The sequence below is a fragment of the Mobula birostris genome, chromosome 11, assembly GCF_030028105.1.
Source record: "Mobula birostris isolate sMobBir1 chromosome 11, sMobBir1.hap1, whole genome shotgun sequence".
Lineage (NCBI taxonomy): Eukaryota > Metazoa > Chordata > Chondrichthyes > Myliobatiformes > Myliobatidae > Mobula > Mobula birostris.
In genome coordinates, this window is record NC_092380.1 from 29,824,211 (window position 1) to 29,840,015 (window position 15,805).

The window sequence follows — 15,805 nt, forward strand, 5'->3', positions numbered from 1 at the left end:
CCCCCCCCTCAACTGTACAAGCCATCTCTGTTTAACTCGGGGGTCAGCTGAACCAACATAAAGCTGAGATGAGGGTTAACAGTAGGAGTTGTTTGTGATGTTGAATACAGCAGAGGGTGGCCAGTTTCCCTTTGAAGGGTGAGCCAACCTTCCCAGCTGCTGTCTCCTCTTCTAATGCAAACGGTATAGGCAGGTCTACCCCATCATTGTCTCTCAGTTTTATAAACTTTTATCAGCCTTTGATGCCCAAGAAAAAAGTTCATTGGTCCCGAACTCTGGAATTCCTTCCTCTTCACCTTTCCTTTAAGATACACCATAAGACATAGAGCAGAATTAGGCTATTTGGCCCAGCGAATTCTGCTCTGCCATTCCAGTATGTATGATCCATTCATTTCCTTCTCAGCCCCAATCTTCTTGCCTTCTCCCTATATCCCTTCATGCCTTGACCAATCAACAAACTATCAACATCTGCCTTAAATACACCCAATGACCTGGCCTACACAGCCACCTGTGGCAATGAATTCCACACACGTGCAACCCTCTGGCTAAAGAAATTCCTCCTCATCTCTGTTCTAAAGGGATGTCCCTTTGAGGTCTTAGGCTCTCCCACCATAGGAAACATCCTTTCCACATTGAATAGGTTTCAAAGTGATCCCACCCCATTATTCTAAATTCTAGCAAGTACAGGTCCATTGTCATCAAACACTCCTCATACAATAACCACTTCATTCCTGGAATCATTCTCATGAACCTCCTCTGGACGCTCTCCAATGTCAGCACATCCTTTCTTAGACAAGGTGCCCAAAACTGCTCACAATATTCCAAGTGAGGCCTCACCAATGCCTTAATAAAGCCTCAGCATTACATCCTTATTTTTATACTCTAATCCTCTTGAAATGAATGCTAACATTGCATTTGCCTTCCTCACCATCAACTCAACCTGCAAGTTAACCTTTAGGGAATCTTGCACAAGGACTCCCAAGTCCCTTTGTATCTCGGATTTTTGAATTTTCACCCTGTTTAGAATATAGTCTATGCTTTTGTTCCTTCTGGGAATCCTAGGAGACCTCCAGCCTCCCTGATGGCCACATCTGCGCCAGGTGCACCGAGATGCAGCTCCTCAGAGACCGTGTTAGGGATCTGGAGCTGCAGCTTGATGACCTACTGCTTATCAGGGAAAGTGAAGAGGTGATAGACAGGAGCTACAGGGAGGTAGTCATCCCTAGGCTACCGGGGTCAGAAAATTGGGTGACTGTCAGGAGAGGGAAGGAAAATGCCCGGATAGTGGAGAGCACCCCTGTGGCTGTCCCCCTCAGCAACAAATATCTTGTTCTGGATGCTGTTGAGGCGGATGACCTGACAGGGGACGCCCACGGTGACCGGGTCTCTGGCACTGAGCCTGGCGCTGTTGTGCAGGAGGGAAGGAGGGAGAAGAGAAATGCGGTAGTCATAGGGGATTCCACAGTCAAGGGAACAGACAGGAGATTCTGTGAGCCTGATAGAGATACCCGCATGGTGTGTTGCCTCCCAGGTGCCAGGGTATAGAATGTCTCGGCTCGGGTCCAGAATATTCTGAAGGGAGAGGGCGAGCAGCCAGTTGTCTTGGTACGTGTTGGTACTAATGACATAGATAGGACAAGGGAGGAGGTCCTGAAGAGAGATTTCTGGGAGTTAGGAAGGAAGCTGAGAAACAGGATCTCCAGGGTAATAATCTCAGGATTGCTACCTGTGCCACATGCTAGCGAGGGAAAGAATAGAGGATCAGGCCGATGAATGCGTGGCTGAGAGACTGGTGCAGGGGGCAGGGCTTCAGATTCTTGGATCATTGGGATCTCTTCTGGGGGAAGTATGACCTGTTCAAAATGGACAGGTTACACCTGAACCCAAAGGGGACCAATATCCTGGCGGGAAGGTTTAATAGAGCTGTTCGGGAGGGTTTGAACTAATTTGGCAGGGGGATGGGAACCAGAATGATAGAGCAGAGGAAGGGGAAAATTAGAAATAAATCTAAGATAGTGAGCAGTAAAGATGAAAGGAAAGACAGGCAGGTGATGGGGCAAATTTGTAGCCATTGGGATGAGCTGCAGTGCAATAAAGTTGCAGTGAAATCAAAGCGAAAAGTACCAAATACTGGTCTTAAGGTGATATACTTAAATACACGCAGCATAAGGAATAAGGTGGATGATCTTGTCATACAGCTACAGATTGGCAGGTATGATATTGTGGCCATCACTGAGACGTGGCTGAAGGATGCACGTCTCTGGGAGCTGAACGTCCAAGGATACACGGTGTATCGGAAGGATAGGAAGGTAGGCAGAGGGGGAGGCGTGGCTTTTTTGGTAAGAAATGATATTAAATCATTAGAAAGAGGTGATATAGGATTGGAAGGTGCAGAATCTTTATGGGTTGAGCTAAGAAATCGCAGGGGTAAAAGGACCCTGATGGCAGTTATTTATAGACCTCCAAACAGCTGCAGGGATGTGGACTACAAATTACAACAGGAAATAGAAAAGGCTTGTCAGAAGGGCAGTGTTATGATAATTGTGGGGGATTTTAACATGCAAGTGGATTGGGAAAATCAGGTTGGCACTGGATCTCAAGAGAGAGAATTTGTAGAATGTCTGCGAGATGCTTTTTAGAACAGCTTGTTGTTGAGCCCCCTAGGGGATTGGCTGTACTGGATTGGGTATTGTGTGATGAACCGGAGGTGATTGGAGAGATTGAGGTGGAGGAACCCTTAGGAGACAGTGATCATAACATGATTGAGTTCACTGTGAAATTTGAAAAAGAGAAGCCTAAATCCGATCTGTCAGTATATCAGTGGAGTAAAGGAAGTTACAGTGGCATGAGAGAGGAACCGGCCAAAGTTGACTGGAAAGGGACACTGGCGGGAAGGACGGCACAGCAGCAGTGGCTGGAGTTTACGCGAGAAGTGAGGAAGGAGCAAGACAGGTATATTCCAAAGAAGAAGAAATTTTCGAAGGGAAAAAGGATGCAACCGTGGCTGACATGAGAAGTCAAGACCAAAGTTAAAGCAAAGGAGAGGGCATACAAGGAAGCAAAAATTAGTGGGAAGACAGAGGATTGGGAAGTTTTTAAAAGCTTACAAAAGGAAACAATGAAGGTCATTAAGAGGGAAAAGATTAACTACGAAAGGAAGCTAGCAAATAATATTAAAGAGGATACTAAAAGCTTTTTCGAGTATGTAAAGAGTAAAAGACAGGTGAGAGTAGATATAGGACCGATAGAAAATGATGCTGGAGAAATTGTAATGGGAGATAAGGAGATGGCGGAGGAACTGAACGAGTATTTTACATCAGTCTTCACCAGACACTCAAGGGTGGCAGGGAAGAGAAGTGTGTGCAGTCACAATTACGACTCAGGAAAGTAGTCAGGAAGCTGAATAGTCTAAAGGTAGATAAATGTCCCGGACCAGATGGAATGCACCCTCGTGTTCTGAAGGAAGCAGCTGTGGAGATTGCGGGGGCATTAGCAATGATCTTTCAGAAGTCGACAGATTCTGGCATGGTTCCGGAGGACTGGAAGATTGCAAATGTCACTCTGCTATTTAAGAAGGGGACAAGGAAGCAAAAAGGAAATTATAGCTTGACAATGTTAGCTTGACATTGGTGGTTGGGAAGTTGTTGGAGTCGATTGTCAAGGATGAGGTTACAGAGTACCTGGAAGCATATGACAAGATAGGCAGAACTCAGCATGGATTCTTTAAACGAAAATCCTGTCTGACAAACCTATTACAATTTTTCGAGGAAATTACAAGTAGGCTGGACAAGGGAGATGCAGTGGATGTTGTATATTTGGATTTTCAGAAGGCCTTTGACAAGGTGCCATACATAAGGCAACTTAACAAGAGCCCATGGAATTACAGGAAAGTTACATACGTGGATAGAGCGTTGGCTGATTGGCAGGAAACAGAGAGTGGGAATAAAGGGATCCTATTCTGGTTGGCTGCAGGTTACCAGTGGTGTTCCACAGGGATCAGTGTTGGGGCTGCTTCTTTTTACATTGTACATCAACGATTTGGATTATGGAATAGATGGCTTTGTGGCTAAGTTTGCTGACGATACGAAGATAGGTGGAGGGGCCGGTAGTGCTGAGGAAGCGGACAGTCTGCAGAGAGACTTGGATAGATTGGAAGAATGGGCAGAGAAGTGGCAAATGAAGTACAATGTTGGAAAGTGTATGCTTATGCACTTTGGCAGAAAAAATAAACAGGCAGACTATTATTTAGATGGGGAAAGAATTCAAAGTTCTGAAATACAATGGGACTTGGGAGTCCTCGTACAGGATACTCTTAAAGTTAACCTCCAGGTTGAGTCAGTAGTGAAGAAGGCGAATGCAATGTTGGCATTCATTTCTAGAGGAATAGAGTATAGGAGCAGGGATGTGATGTTGAGGCTCTATAAGGCGCTGGCGAGACCTCACTTGGAATGTGGCAGCTTTGGTCTCCTTATTTAAGAAAGGATGTGCTGACATTGGAGAGGGTACAAAGAAGATTCACTAGAATGATTCCGGGAATGAGAGGGTTAACATATGAGGAACGTTTGTCCGCTCTTGGACGCTATTCCTTGGAGTTTGGAAGAATGAGGGGAGACCTCATAGAAACATTTCCAATGTTGAAAGGCATGGACAGAGTGGATGTGACAAAGTTGTTTCCCATGATGGGGGAGTGTAGTACGAGAAGGCATGACTTAAGGATTGAAGGGCGCCCATTCAGAACAGAAATGCGAAGAAATTTTTTTAGCCAGAGGGTGGTGAATCTATGGAATCTGTTGCCACGGGCAGCAGTGGAGGCCAAGTCATTGGGTGTATTTAAGGCAGAGATTGATAGGTATCTGAGTAGCCAGGGCATCAAAGGTTATGGTGAGAAGGCAGGGGAGTGGGACTAAATGGGAGAATGGTAAAATGGCGGAGCAGACTCAATGGGCCAAATGGCCGACTTCTGCTCCTTTGTCTTATGGTCTTCTACCAAAGCGCATGACTATACACTCCTTGATACTGCATTCCATCTGCCACAGCTTTGCCCATTCTCCTAATCTGTCCAAGTCCTTCTGCAGTGTCCCTGCTCCTTCCACTATCTTTACATCATTTGTAAATCTGGCCACAAAGCCATTAATTCCGTCATCCAGATCACTGACATATAACTGATGCCTGTAGCACACCACTAGTCACCGGCAACCAACCAGAAAATGTTCCCTTTGTTCCCGCTCTTTGCCTTCAGCCAATGCTCCACCCATGTTAGTGCCTTTCCTGCAATACCATGGACTCTTATCTTGTTTATTTCTTCAAAGAATTCCAACAGATTTGGCAAGCAAGATTCTCCCTTAAAGAAACCATGCTGTCCAAGGTCTATTTTATCATGTGTCTCCAAGTACTGAGACCTCATCCTTAACAATTGACTCCAACATCTTCCCAACCGCTGAGGTCAGGCTAAATGACCTATAATTTCCTTTCTTCTGCCTCACCCCCTTCTTGAAAAGTACAGTGACATTTGCAATTTTCTAGTCCTCCAGATCCATGCCAAAACCTAATGACTCTTGAAAGACCATTACCACATACCTCCATAATCAGTTCAGCTACCTCTTTCAGAACCCTGGGGTGTCATCTTCTTTGTCCAGAGGATTTATCTACCTTCAGCCCTTTCAGCTTCCCAAACACCTCTTCCCTGGTAATAGCAACTGCACTTACTTCGGCCCCTGACACTCTTGAACTTCCAGCACACTACTCTCACCTCTCTTTTACTCTATTTATCAGAAAAAACTTTTGGCATTCTCATTGATATTACTGGCTAGCTTACATCTTTTTCATTTTTTCCATCCTTATGACTTTTTCCAGTTTCCTTCTGCTGGTTTTTAAAAGCTTCCCAATCCGCTAACTTCCCGCTAATGTTTGCTCTATTATATGCCCTCTCTTTGGATTTAATGTTGGTTTTGACTTCCCCTGTTATCCACAGTTGAATCATCCGGCCTTTAGAATACTACTTCTTTGGGATGTATCTATCCTACGTTCCAGATGGTTGCCATAGCTCCCACTGTGTATAAAGTGCTCCCAATGGCATGCATCTCAAATTAGCCTCTGATAACCAAGTCCAACTCCTGGCCTTCACATGGCGGAACTGTTTACACTGACAGGAGAAGGGGCGAAGGCGGGTCACTGGTGCCTTAAAATCAGTTGCTTCAGGCAGGTGGGGCTCATTAACCTGGAAAGGCAGCACACCTAGGAAAAGGAAAACTGATTTAAAACCCCCACTGTTTTGCGGCTATACCTACTCATAGGGAAGGTTTCAGGAGTAAACAAAGGAAGAAATCTGGATCGCAGCCCCTAAGACAGTCTGATGTTGATTCAATGTCATTCTGGCAGCTCCTGCAGTCCACCCGTCATCAAAACATTATGCCTGGCATCCCTTTTGACATCAGCATCTGGACCGAGAGGAGGATTATGAAGCTTGGGCAACTCATGGTCTTCATATACCTCCTGTCCGAGATTTGGTTACGCCAATCTCCACAACCAACTCAAAACTTGGGGCGATGGGCAAGTAGTGATGGTGGCAGGCATAAGATGGTGCTGAGAGCCACTAGTCATGGACCACTAGTCAGGCAGCCAAGACAGGATGGTTGCTCTCTTCTCACGAGGCAAGGGCAGTGTTCAGCAGCCACCTTGACGACGAAGCAGCCCTCTTCAGGGACTGCATGGCTCCCCACTCATGGGCAAGGGTCTGGAAAAGGTGACCTAAAGAAAGCTTGCCTTACTCTACCCTGTCAGCATACCACAGCTGACTGGACATCTGTTTTGTAGTGGAACTACCTCAAAAACCACAAAAGAAAGTAGAATCACCAGAAAGCTGAGCAAACTCTGTGTTGGAGCCTGGCATGTCAGGACACTCGTGGACAACAAGACTAGTAACGGACAGACAGGCAAGCTGCATTTGCAGGACACGTGCTTCAGAAAGTACAACGTCGACGCTGTAGCGCTCAGTGAGACATGCCTGGCCGAGACTGGTGAAATCACAGAAGTAGGGACTGGCTACTGATTTTTCTGGAGTGGCAAGGGAAAGGAGGCGGCTAGAGAAGCTGAAGTTAGCTTTGTCATCCGGACTACAATCGTCAGGAACCTGGAATTCCTCCTCAGAGGAATCAACTTTCGCCTCCATGGTAATTACCTCGGACTCTGATCAGTGCCTACACCCACCATGACCTACACAACTTAACAGAAGAAACTGTTCTACCATAGCTCGGCCAGCTAATATGCTCTGTCCCCAAAAATCAGATTATTAGATTAGATTAGATTATGAGGACACTCAGTCCTCATTTAGAAATGCATGCATTAAAAAATGATACAATGTTCCTCCGGTATGATATCACAGAAACACAAGACAAACCAAGACTAAAACTGACAAAAACCACATAATTATAACATATAGTTACAACAGTGCAAAGCAATACCGTAATTTGATAAGAGCAGACCATGGTCACGGTAAAAAAAAGTCTCAAAGTCCCGATAGCCCCAACATCTCACGCAGACGGTAGAAGGGAGAAACTCTCCCTGCCATGAGCCTCCAGCACCGCAAACTTGCCGATGCAGCATCCTGGAAGCACCTGACCACAGTCCGACTCTCAGTCCATCCGAAAACTTCGAGCCTCCGACACCAAGCACCATCTCTGCCGAGTGCTTCGACCCCGGCCCCGGCCGCCCAGCAACAGGCGAAGCTGAGGACTCGGGGCCTTCCCCTCCGAGATTTCGGATCACACAGTAGCAGCGGCAGCTAAGCGGGCATTTCAGAAGACGACAAGATCCTGCTGCTTGGCGACTTTACTGCCCAAGTAGGCAGTGACTTGGCCGGAAGTCATTGACAAGCATGGCCTTGGAAAGGGTAATTGCACAGAAAATGGGCTGACAATCACCAACATCCTCTTTTCAGCTTCCAGACATCCACAAGGCTAACTGGATGCACCGGCGCTCCAAGAAATGGCACTTGACGGATTATGTGAACACAAGGCGCCGGGACATCGAGGATGGGATCAACACCAGAGCGATGAGGGGTGCAGACTGCTGGACTGAGAAGCAAGCTGTCCTTTCACATCGCCAGGGTGCACAGACATCAGCAGGCTGCCACAAGCAGAAGCTGAACATTCAACAGCTCGCTGACACCAGCATTAAAGAAGAATTGATCAGCACGCTGGAGGAACAACTTGAGCAACTACCTGAGGAAGCAGACCCAGAAACAGCATGGGCTGTCTTCAGAGACACCCTGTACAGGGCGGCGAGTGCCATTCTCTGGCACCCCAAGAGGAACATCAGGATTTGGTTCGATGAGAACAACTCTGATATTGTCACCCTTCTCAACCAGAAGCAGGAAGCCTTTGCAAGCTGGCTCAGTGACAAGCAGTCAACCTCCAAACATGACCGATTGAAGCACCTCTGTAGTAAGGTCCAGGTTGAGCTGCAGAAGATGAAAGATCAGTGGTGGGAGGCCAAAGTGGCACAGCTTCGGCACTACGCTGACCAGAACAACACAAAGAAGTTTTTTTGATGGTCTAAAGGCAGTGTATGGACCCTCCTCTGACATCATGGCACCAGTCCACTCCTTGGACGAAGACCAGCTTCTCACTGGCAAAGGCGACATTGTCCAACACTGGGCAGACCAGTTCAACCAGCTGCTGAACAGGCCATCCCAGATAGAGGACCAGGCCATAGAAGATATGCCCCAGTGCCCAGTCTTGGAGACCCGTGAAGATCCCTCCCCCCCCACATTGGTGGAAGGTAGTCAACCAGCTGCAGCCAAGTAAGGCCCATGGCCCAGATGGGATCCCACCAGAAGTTTTCAAGGAGGGCGGTAAAACCCTCTTTCAGAGGCTAACAGAACTCATGCAGCAGCTCTGGGAGAAGGCCTGTGTACCTCAGGGCTTTAGGGATGCAAACATCATCCACCTGTACGAGAACAAGGGATCAGGGCATCCTGTGACAACCACAGAGGCATAATTCTCCTCAGCATAGCTGGGAAGATCATGGCCCGTATCACAGTGAACAGGGTTACCTCTCACCTCCTGGATGACATTGTCTCAGAGAGCCAATGTGGTTTCAGATCTAACAGAGGGCATGATCTTTGCTGTCCAGGAGTAGTGCCAGAATCCAGGACTCATCAGGTCATTCCACGACAGCACGGTGGCCACGGTCATTGAAAACGGCTACACCTCCGACCCTTTTCTAGTAACTAACGGTGTCAAGCTGCGTCCTCACATCTACTCTTCAGCCTGCTGTTCTCTCTCAGTCTGATATGGGAATAACAATTCGCTACAGGACTGACGGACACTTCTTTGATCTGCAATGCCTCAAGGCCAAGACCAAAGTGCTGGAAGCAATAGTGTGAGACTTCCTCTTTGCAGATGACCACGCTCTTGCAGCGCACAGTGAAAGGGGCCTGCAGGAGCTCGCTGTGGCAGCAAGAAAATTTAGCCTAACCATCAGCCTGCAGAAGACAAAAGTTCTACTTCAGTCTGCACCCCATAACAATCATGTGGAAGCATGAATTGAGAGTGAAGTCACACAGCTCAAAAATGTTGACACCTCCACCTACCTGGGAAGCTGCCTTACCTCCTCGTGCAGTCTTGATCCAGAGGTCTCAACCAGACTTGCAAAAGCTGGGGAATCCTTTGGTAGTCTATGGACACGTGTGTGGGGAGAACATGGCATCCAGCTGAAGACCAAGATGGCAGTCTACAAAGCAGTCGTCCTGACTTCTCTGCTGTACGGCTGTGAAACATGGATCCAATACTGCAGGCACATCCAGGTGCTTGACCAGTTCCACCTGTGATACCTTTGCAAGATCATGGGCACCTCGTGGCAAGACAGAGTCCCCAAGACAGAGTCCCCAACACAGAAGTGCTACGAAGGGCCGAGAGCTCTGGCACAGACACATTGATCATGAAGGCTCAGCTTCGATGGATTGGGCATGTGGTCTGGATGGAAGACAATGTCCTTCCAAAGATGGTATTCTTTTCCAAGCTGGCACATGGCACCAGAAAGCAGGGAGGCCCCATAAAACGCTATAAAGACTGCATGAAGGCATGCAATATCTCCACGACTTGTTTGGAGGCCTTGGCCAAAGACTACAATGCCTGACACCTGGCAGTCTACAAAAGGCACCAGTGCATTTGAAGAGCAGCGACTGAAGGTCCGCGATCCAAGTCACCAGGACCACGAGGAGAAATGACCCGACCCTTCAATGGCCATAACATGCCCAACTTGTGCTTCCCAATTCGGGCTTTGCTCTCAGAGACATCACTGATGTCATAGTCATTCCCGACAGACTTCCAAGATAATCCTGCGTCTTCCAAATTGCTCCCACAAACACCAGTCATTGCTGCTCTGTCATCATCCCTGCTAGTGCCCCCTTCTAATCAACTTTGACCAGCTCCTCTCTCATGCCAATGTAATCCACTCAGTCTGTGCAAATCGGAAATAACATCTCCGCCTCACAAAGGATCAACACTGAGGCACCTCAAGGATGTGTGCTTAACCCATTGCTCTACACTCTCTACAAAGTGTGGGGCCAGGCACAGCTCAAATGCCATCCTTAAATTTGCTGACAACACAACTATTGTTGGCAGAATTTCAGATGGTGACGAGAAGGCATATCGGAGCCAGACGGATCCGCTGGTTGAGTGATGTCACAGCAACAACCTTGCACTCAACGTTAGTAAAACAAAAGTAGTGACTCTGGACTTCAGGAAAAGTAAAATAAGGGAACACACACCAGTCCTCAGAGGGATCAGAAGTGGAAATGGTGAACATGTTTAAGTTCCTGGGTATCAGCACCTCAGAGGATCTATCCTGGGCCCAACATATCAATGCAGTTACAAAGAAGACATTACAGCAGCTATATTTCATTAGGAGTTAGAGGAGATTTGATATGACACAAATGACACTTGCAAATTTTTACAGAGGTATCACAGTGAGCATTCTGACTGGCTGCATCACTGTCTGGTAATGGGGAGGGGGGGGAGCAGTTACTGCACAGGATCGAAATAAGCTGCAGAAAACTGAACTCAGTCAGTTCCATTATGGCCATTAGCCTCCGCAGTATCCAGGCCACCTTCAAGGAGCGATACCCCAAAAAGGCAGCATCCATTATTAAGGACCCCATCAACCAGGACATGCCCTCTTCTCATTGTTCCCATCTGGAAGGAGGTACAGAAGCCTGAAGGCACACATTCAGTGATCCAGGAACAGCTTTCTCTCCTCTGCCAGCAGATTTCTGAATGGACATTGAACCCATGAACACTACCTCACTACTTCTTCCTCTTTCTGATATACACATTACTGTAAAACAACAAATTTCAACATTTGCCAATGATATTAAACCTGACTCTGAATTCCCTTTACTCTACTGTAGTACTGATACATCTGAGTTTAGCTTTTCCCTCTCAAGCGGCAGGGTGAATTCTATCATATTATGATGCCCGTCTCCCAAGGTTCCTTTATCTTAAGCTTCCAAATCAAATGCAGAATAGCTGATCCCCTTGGGGGCTTAACCACAAGCTGCTCTAAAAAGCCATTACATAGGCATTCTACAAATACTCTCTCGGGATCCAGTACCAACTTGATTTTCCCAACCTATCTGCTTATTGAAATCCCCCAAGATTATCGTTAACACTGCCCTTTTGACATGCTTCTTTTACTTTCCTACTGTAATTTGTAGCCCACATCTTGGCTACTGCTCCTGTATATAACATCCATCAAGGTCTTTTCACCCTTGCAGTTCCTTAACTCTACCCACAACGATTCTGCATCTTCTGATCCTATGTCACCACTTTCTCAGGATTTGATTTCATTTGTTAACCAGCAGAACCACCCCATCCTCTCTTCCTCCCTGCCTGTCCTTTCGATACAAAGACCGCTTCGTCCAGCACCTCCGCTCCGTCCGCCACAACAGACAGGATCTCCCGGTAACCACCCACTTCAACTCTGCTTCCCACTCCCATTCAGATATGTCCATACATGGCCTCCTCTACTGCCATGATGAGGCTAAACTCAGGTTGGAGGAGCAACACCTCATATACAGTCTGGGTAGTCTCCAGCCCCTTGGTATGAACATAGAATTCTCCAACTTCCGGTAATTCCTTCCCCCTCCCTTCCTCTATCCCTATTTCACTCTACCCCCTCCCCCAGCTCCCTCATGGTTCAGCCTCCTTCTTCTACCACCCATTGTTTTCAGGGCTATGATGCCAATGCTTCCCCTCCCCCACCCCTTTGTCTTTCAAATTACTGGTCTTTCAACTGAAGCTACATGCATTCTTCAAATCCTTCCCCATCTTTCATTCTTCAGTCCTGACAAAGGGTTCCAGTCTGAAACGTCGACTCATCGTTTCTAACTGATGCTGCCCGACCTGCTGAGTTCATCCAGCGTACTGAAAGTGTTGCTTTGATCACAGCATCTGCAGATTATTTTGTGTTTATGATATAATGTGCATCCTTGGATTTAAGCTCCAACTATGATATTCTTTCATCCCCAAGTCAGTGATGCCCACAAAAATCATACCTACCAATCTCTAACTATGCTACAAGATCATCAGCTTTATTTTGTGTACTGCATGCATTCAAATACAACACCCTCAGTCCTGTATCTGTCACCCTTTTCAATTTTGTCCATGTTTTACACTGCAACTCATCCCACTGATTGCAATTTTGCCCAATCATCTGCCTCTCCGTCCTGACAGTCTTTCTAAGATGTTCCTTAAAATCAACTGTTTTAATCCCGCTCAACCAGAGTGAGGAACTCTCAGCCTGGGCTTTCTCAAATAACACCTGGGGAAGTGAGGCGAGGAACTGTAGTCCAGTCAGAGGTGACTGTGGCTGTCAGTGTTTTGAGGGATGGTATCTCAGGCCCCCACCAAACGGAACCTCATATACAGGGAGACATGCATCCTAGCCAAACCTGCAGGTGCCTAGCAGCGGAGTAGTAAATGCCACCTGTAACTGTAACTTCCAGGGAGAGGAAGGAGTAATTTTTTTTCCCTGGGAGATAGCAGCTGTACCACCTATACTACTGCAGACCCTCTCCAACCAGTGAATAGCACCCACTGAGTGTATGGGAATCAGGCCTATATATGACTCCCAAGGGAAACTGCTAGTATAGATGGGAGCTACAAAGTCCCAGCAAAGGGTGGACCGGCTGTTGTTATCTAGCATATTTAGTACCCCATCTGAGAGTCATGGCCCAGCCGCAGGATCACCCCCATTGGAATAGGCAACGAAGAGGCATAACGGAAACCAAACGATTTTAGATTATTGCCTTCCCCTCCTATGGGAGGGCTAGAAATTTCAGGGAGATAATTAACTTAGCAGCAGCCCTAGAGGAGTTAGCCAACAATACAGCCAGGGCACTGACTGATACACAAGCACAGGTGACTGAAATATCCACCAAAATGATTGCAATCCGGCAGATAGTCTGACAGAACTGGATGGCCCTTGATTTTATTCTGGCAGAAAAAGGAGGATACTGTGCTATTATACGAAAAGAATGCTGCACCTATATCCCTGACGAATCCTCAAATATTACTGATCTATCTAAACACATAACCCAAGAGATCCAGAAAATTCGAGATGTTGGCAGTAAGCTACACAATTTTGGGACCAGTAAGGCAGGAGAATGGCCCTGGTCCTTTAATATAATTCGGGGATTTCTGGGGGTTGTGTTTGCATTTCGGAAGTCTGATTGTATTAATTTTGATTATTGTCTGTATCCTACGATGCCTTTGGCCATGTTTTGTATCATGTTGTAGAAACGACAATCTGTTCTGAAAGGTTATCATGTAATGATAAAAGGAGGGAGTGATGAAGTTATTTTTAAGGGTATTGGGGACATAAGAAATAATTCTTGGACTCTTGTAAATAACAGGTTAAAATTAAGTGCCAACTTATGTGTGCTCTGTTCTGAATAGTGTACAAATTTCTGTTTGTCCTTCACTGAGAAATCTGCCTGCAGCTTGTTTAGATTAACGACTCACAGATGTCTCCTGAAGACTGTTGTGGGGGTTGGGTTCTCATGGGTCGCACACCTCCTGACTTATGGTTTTGCATGAATTGAGCAATGCTCCAGTCTACCCAGCTGAGAATGGGTACCGGCAAAATGCTGGGGGTTAACCTCATGATAGACTGGCATCCTATCCGGGGGAGGGGAGTCTTGTACTCTCAGTCTCTTTATGCCCCGGAAACCAGCATAAGCACCAGCCTGATGGGCCACAAGGCTTGTGACAGACTTTAATCTTATCTAAGTAATTAAGTTTTGCTCCAGACTTGGTGGGAATACCAGTTTAACTAAGTGCTCTTTGTCTTGCTAGTTCTATAAATTGTAACGTTTCTGCATATTAGACAGAGGTTCCACATGAGCCCCAGAGGGACAGGAATTCTGTCCCTCTGGGGCTCGTGTGGAACCTCTGTCTAATATGCAGGGACAGGAATTCTGTCCCTCTGTTGTGTGTGGCTCCGAACTTCTAGCCGGCTGAGTTCCAACAAATAAACTGGTTAAAAGCATAAAGTAAAGAACTGTTTGTGGTGTGGTTACTGGTCCGGCAAATTTTACTTTACACACAAGGGGCAATGTCTTCACTCAGAGAGTGGAACAAGCTGCCAGGTGAAGTGGTGGATGGGTGTTCGACTTCAACATTTAAGAGAAGTTTAAAGTGTAAAGAGGCTGAGGCTTCCCTTATTCATATGTACTGAGCCTGTCCTAGTCTAGAGAAATTCTGGAGAGAAGTTTTTTCAACCCTATCTCATATTCTTAATGTAGGCAAGGGTCTCGGCCTGAAACGTCAACTGTACCTCTTCCTAGAGATGCTGCCTGGCCTGCTGCATTCACCAGCAACTTTGATGTGTGTTGCTCATATTCTTAATTGCCATTTAGAACCTAACCCTGTGGTTGCTCTTTTTGGCACCTTGGGTGAAGTAGATATGCACTTGAGTCCGACTAAATGTCAAAAATTATCTTTTGCCTCTCTCTTGGCTAGATGGTTGGTTCTTCTTAGGTGGAAAGATGCTGCCCCACCCACTCACGCTCAATGGCTTAGTGATATTATGGCCCGTTTAGACCTTGAAAAGATTAATTATTCAATTCTTAATTCGGACATAAAGTTTCATAAGGTGTGGGGACCTTTTCTTGACTATTTTCATAACTCTTCTTTAGGTTAAGTTTATCCTTTTTTCTGTATACAATCCCTTACTTCGTTTTTTTTGTAATGTTATACAGTTCTTTGTTGTGAATTACATTACATTTTTGGTAGTCGGCATTATACTTTCCTTTTTCCTATATATATTTACAGTTCTCTGAGGTTGAATGCTCCGATTAATTCTTTTTTCTTTTACACGCAGAAATGGTTAGCCTGGGTTTTTTTCCAGTGGGAGGGTGGGGTGGATACTAATTTTACATAAACAACAGGAATTCTGCAGATGCTGGAAATTCAAGCAACTTTGATGTGTGTTGCACTAATTTTACATAATTCTATTTTGGGTGCTTTTTTTTTAATTGTTATGAATTAATTATTGGATTTGTTTGTTTTGCACTGTATAAATCTCCATTTTGTTGTTGGTTTTTTTCTGTAGTTTTATTGTAGAAATGCATTAAAAATTGATAAAAATTAAAAAAGAGAGGTTTAGACAAGTCCATGGATGAGAGAGCTATGGAGGGCTATGGTCCAAGTTTGGGTCATTGGGACTAGGCAGAATAACAGTTTGTTGCAGACTTGGCATCCAAGGGGGCTGTTACTATGCTGTAAGTGCTCTATGAACAGGC

The 15,805-nt window shown here is 46.1% G+C and overlaps 1 protein-coding gene across 1 annotated transcript in view; it reads right to left on the reverse strand.

Moving 5' to 3' along the window:
- Positions 1-15,805, reverse strand: part of LOC140204985 (transmembrane protein 184B-like) — a 121,987-nt gene that overhangs the window by 30,449 nt on the left and 75,733 nt on the right. The window lies entirely within an intron of this gene.